A 6199-nucleotide genomic window follows, 5' to 3' on the forward strand; every position below is an offset into this window, starting at 1 on the left:
TTTATTAGAATTATGCAAGGAGGCTCCAGTAGGTTATCAATGTCTAATAAAGCTGTTAATGATTGCTTACCCATAGATTAAAATCACTGCCAGTAGGATTTAAATTTCTAAAAATGTTTCACCTATCAAACCTATCACATGAAAAGAACCTCAGTCGACAATCCTGTGCTCGCTCGTGCACTTCATGTTTGCCATTTTAACAAGTTTATTGCTTGCAGCTCATACTGCATAACAACATAGTGCCCCTATGGGAATGAGTCTGTCCTGGACGTACAGGCTTAAGAAGGGGGCTTTGTTACATCCCTAAAAATAGAAAAGAGGACGAAATCGTGGCCAAGAAAACTTTTGTAATAGACAGCTTGTTTAGCGAAGCGATTTTTTTTGTTATTCTTTTTATTAAATTTCGTAATTACAAGTTTCGTTTAATAATAATTAGAAACCTTTTTTGTTGTTCTGTAACAATATAAATATATATATATATATATATATTTATTTATATTGTTATATATATATATATATATATATGATAGAAGACCGAATTCTTGTCAATATATAAATATATATATATATATATATATATATAGAAGACCGAATTCTTGACAATATGTAATAAATTCCACCGATTTATTAGTGTTTATCAACTTATATTCGAATTTGTCTTAGTAAATTTTTATCAACAAAATTGTGTCTATTTAAAATTTTTATCAAACATTTTATCAAAATTATTGCAGATAGATTGATTTCTTCGTTAAACCGTCATCGTCAGCGCATTATTAATTAATTTATTGATTAGTATTAATATAGTTTTAATATTATTAAAAACATATACCAATAAATTCAAAAAAGAACAAGAAATTCTAATAAAAAATTTTAGATAAATAATTATATATACGTGTATATATATATACAACAAAGTGGCGAGGGTGATTAGAACGATCTATTTATATATACATATGTGTGTGTGCGTGCGTGTGTGTGTGGTGTGTGTGTGTGTGAGAGTGAAACATTCGTAAAAAACATTTTTATGTGTAGAAAAATATTTAACCTGAAAATAAGACATTGAATTGACTCCAACTGTAAATAAGTGCTGAAATTCGAAACAATTAAGTGAAACCTGTTCAAAAATTTTAAATTTGGTTTTGCTTATTTGAATGCATTAAAAATTTATATATCTCTTGCGTTAATTTGAAAATTTATATTTCTCCCTGTAAATGCGTATTTGTTAAATACTAAATAATGATATTCTTTTTTTAATACTGTAAATCCTACTCTGTCAAACGCAGAGAAAATAACAACATGCAAGGTATGAAACTATGAAAATAAAATTTCGAAACGAGGTTTTCATTAAAAAAAAAAAAAATTAGGTTAAATGTTTTTGACCATTTGGTATTTATAATCTTCTTAAAAAGTAATTCAACACGACGCAACTGTTTCAATTTGTATTTATTGAGATTTGTCATAGTGCAGCGGACAACAATTGTCATCATCAGAGCCTACAAATTGAAATTTTTCTTTTTTCTCGTGCCTTATCCTTTCAAGATTATCGACCTACACAAAACCCGATCTTTAACACGTTGTAGTAGTTGAAATGTGGTGATATTTAACAAGTGACACAAGGACTTCACGAATGTTATTCGTAGTTGCGCGTGTGTTTGTGTATCAAAGGAATAACTTGTCAATAAGCGTTTCAGCCCATCACCTTCCCGACAACGCCATTTATTTTATTATCATTTTTTCCCTAACATTTTATTAGCACACGTTGGCGTAGCCAGAATCTGTTTGTTGGGGTCTTTAATTTACCAAATCTCAATAAATAAATATATAAATCTCAATAAATTGCAACAGTTGCGTCGTGTTTAATTACTTTTTAAGAATATTATAAATACCGAATGGGCAAAAACATTTAATTTAATTCGTTTTAATAAAAATAAAATTATGAATATAGAAAGTATTGGTTGCATTTAGTAGAATTAAAATAAAGTAACAAAGAAAAATATTGCTGACAATATATAGATAAAATGAAAATATAAAATAAATATAAATGGTAATATAAAATGAGAAAGTTTTACACATAAGGTAATCGATTAAAATTATAATAAAATACTATAAATATAACAATAGTTTTTGAATAAAAAACAAAAGAAAAAAGCAGCATACATTTAAAGCCGACCATATTGTACTGTTCGTTCATAAATACAGAAATATATAAAGGAATGCTTACATTCATTTCTTCAAGTTCATAAATAGTTATCAAAAAAAAATAGTTATAATAAAGCATATCAAGTAAGCATATAAGCTCGGGGTACCCCTGAGATGTGTACACAGCGCACGTGTTCAATCACAGTAGCATTTAGTAGAGTGCGATGAAAACAAAAAAAAACTTATTTGGAAAACCGTGTAAAAGCGAAAACGTGTAAAACAAGTGCCGTGTAAATCGGGGGATAGGTGTAATTGTATATGTATGAATAAATGTTTGTATGTTTGTTTAACTTTTATAAACTCAAAAACAGATTAACTAATTGACTTGAAATTTTATATATAAACGATTTTAGGTACAACGGAAAATGTAGGCATGGTTTCAACCCGCTCCGGTCTCGAAAAGATATGAAAAGAGGAGAGATAAATTTTTGATTGATTTCAAGACTTGATTTCAATTTGACTCGAAATTTTGCAAATGAAGGTTTTCGTGCATGGCAGAAAACATGGACATGGTTTCATGGCTCCACTTTTAAAAAGGGAATGAAATTTTTTAGAGGTATATTTTTTAGAGGTATATGCACAAAACAGCAATAGCGTTGTTTTATACCGTTTTATAGAAGATAAAATTAGCTAATCAAACGTATAAGTATTCTTGTAAAGCACATAAAAATAAATTTTTAAAAATGTTCGTTCTGATTACGTCTATAATATGAAGATCGTTGAGTGATGCTTTCATTGTTATTTTTAGAGGTGTGCACAAAGGTTCAGTAGCATTGTTTTATATCCTTTTATAAATTTATAGAGGATGAAATTATCTAATTATCAACTCTTTGAAATGCACATATAAATAAATTTTTGTTATATTTTAAAGCTAATTTTCAATTTAATTTATATTAATTAAAAAAAATAATCTAATCAACAACGTAATGTAATTTCAAAAAAATTATTTTTTGAACAAAAAATTAATAGTTCATCAAAAAATGTTCAGCTTCAGCAGATTTGAAATAATCAACTCCGCTTGTTAAATACGCTTCACCGTCGCAGGAAACCTCACGAACCATCGTGACAATATATTGTAATAATTATATAATATAATATATATAAACAATTATCAATATAAAATTGTATTGTATTGTATACTATACAGATTCATTAAGATAAGATTAAATGATTCTGTGAAAAGCAGTTTGTATAAAGGTTTACAAATTATTAATAAATTTGTATCCTTACCTTAATATTTTTTAGATTACAGATCAAAACTTTTAATTTTACTTGAGTTTTAATTTATTTAAACCAATCTGAAGTTTTTGAATAAAAATGAAACAAGTCGGTTGCCATAGAATCATACATAATGATGACCGGTAGTTTACAGGGGGCGCGTTGCTAAATTCAACTAACTAATCTATCTAATAATCTAACTTCGTTTAGCGTCCAGAGACCCAGTTCCCCCGAGGTAGGACGTTGTTTTCTTTGCCATCAACTTTTTGCGCCAAATTAGGCGATCAGTTGTATCTATTTCATTTAAATTTAGATATTTCATGTCTTGCTCGATTGTTTGCGACCAGGACTTCTTTGGACAGCCTTTGAGACGTGTGCCAGGTACTTCAACATCTGCAAGAGAAGTTATGACACTGTTTCCACTTCGTTTGACATGACCAAACCACCGCAGATGGTATTGCCGACATTCGTCCTTTATATCATCTAAACCAGCACGACGCAGGATTTTGGTAGATTTGATGTGGACCTTCAGATTAATTCGTTGCATCCATCGGAGCATTTCATATCGGTTCGTTGAAGTTGTTGTTCCAGTTTGGTTGTCATTGGCCATGTTTCTGCACCTTATAATATCACCGGACGTATCACAGATTTATAAAGTCTTGATCGCTGTGGTAGTGGGATGTCACGCCGCATCAATATAGAGGCAAGAAGACGCCATTTATTCCAGACTGCAAGTATGCGTGCTCGAACGGCAGCTTCAGTTGATCCAGTACAACCAAGAACATCCCCTAGATATTGAAACGATGCGACTTTCTCTATCATAATGGCTTAAAAAACATTGCTATTTCGAATGTTTTTGTGGATTGATGCAAGCAGGACAAACAAAATTAGACACTTTACATAAAGTACCAATTATTTTTGAACAACGTTTGTGACACCACTGGTTACACTGTGGACACTTGATTGAATTGTTACCTACACCAGCTTTACAAACTGAACAGGGCCATTGTCCAATAGCTGTGGATTGGATGGGTTCACCAGTGTTCATTGCTTTGGTTTTGCTGATGTTAATTTTGAATCCATGATCGGCAAGTTTGGTGTTCCAATCTTCAAACATCTGTGCTGCATTCTGCTCAGACGTGGCTGTTAAAACGATATCAGTTAAAACGATATCATCAGCATATATTAGATCCCAAATGTCATCATTGCATAGCGGTTTTGTGATTTAAATTCAACCCACTAAACTATGATAAAAAAAATACCATTATTTTAAAAATAGAGTTTTGTCCAGAATGTCAGAGTCTGACCAAAAATATCCGATTCCGGTCATATAACTAAAAATAATGACCCTCGAACGCATACGCGTACATTTTCATTTCGCTTTACGGTCTGGTATCACCAGTTTCCACAAATTTTACAATATTTTAGTTTATTAATAAATATATAATTATTTATTCATTTTTTTCAAATATTTTATTCATCATCATGCAATAAAAAATCACCTGAAAGAAAGTCACAGCACAAAAATCACCAGACACTTGACAAAACATAAATAATTCACTACAATAATAATCTTTGCAAAGATGTTTAGCTATAAATATTCAACAACAACCTACTGCTTATGAACTGAATAAATTTGATAATGAAATGAAGTGATATTCAACAAGTGACACGAAACTCCATGAATGTAACTCGACGTTGATCGCGATCTCTTCCTCTTGCTATCTGGACAATAGGTGTAAGATTTTCCATTCTTTCCCTACGCATGATGTGATCGCAAAACTGCTCCGTCGGATGATTTGTAGTAATTTATACACACAAGTATATATGGCATTAATAAAATTTCTAGCTACCGACAGTCGTTCAAAAAGTGATATGACAGAACACATTGATTTACTTATAAGTAAAATGAAACGTTTGATCTGAACGTTGACCTGAGAGCAATGCTATTACAGTCCATTTCACGCCTTTTATGATTTCCTGCTCGAGTAGCCCAGCACCAATTGTTACAATAAACGCGCGGTCATTGAATCTCCGGCATCTAGTAGTGCCCAACAAATGAGATAGAACAAGGCAATTCCAGATCAAAGACGCCAAGTGCCTACGCAGTCGAATTCATAGAATTGCGTTGCGTAGCAAATACGAAACGAAATGAAATGTAAAACCAGTCTAAATTGAGATGTCATATCTTGTTCAGTAAACGATTTTTATTACTTCCATGGTATTAATAACAACTTTTCAATACATAAAAGACATTTTTTATTAACGCCTATAACAAAAATTACAAATGACACAAAGTTAGGAAAATCCAGTCTTAATATAAATTAAAAAAAAACAATAACGAGCAATAATCTTCACAAATTCTTGTTATAATTCATCATCTGGTCTAGTGAAATCATTGTCGTCCTGAAATTAACAATATTAAATCTTATAACAAAATCTGAAAAAGAATACGGAAGAAATCAGTTTAAAACGAATTAGTTGTCAAAAAAATGCATAAAAAGAATTCATAAACAGAAAATTATAGCTATGGGATTGGAACATTTTGAGAATACAACAGAGACATTAATAATATCAATAAGAAATCAACTTTACCTCATCCATGTCTTTTGCTTTAGGCGTGTCAGCACCTTGATTAGTATTTGTATCGTCATCATCGTCTTCAGCACTTTTAGAATCAACTTCTTCTGTTTGTTCTTCTACATCATCGATATCATCATCAACCTATAAAAAAGTCATTAAGAATTAAAAAAGGAATGAGCCTAAAGCCTAGTAAAAACAA

This window comes from Helobdella robusta (assembly GCF_000326865.2).
Source record: "Helobdella robusta unplaced genomic scaffold HELROscaffold_29, whole genome shotgun sequence".
In the NCBI taxonomy this organism is placed as follows: Eukaryota; Metazoa; Annelida; class Clitellata; order Rhynchobdellida; family Glossiphoniidae; genus Helobdella; species Helobdella robusta.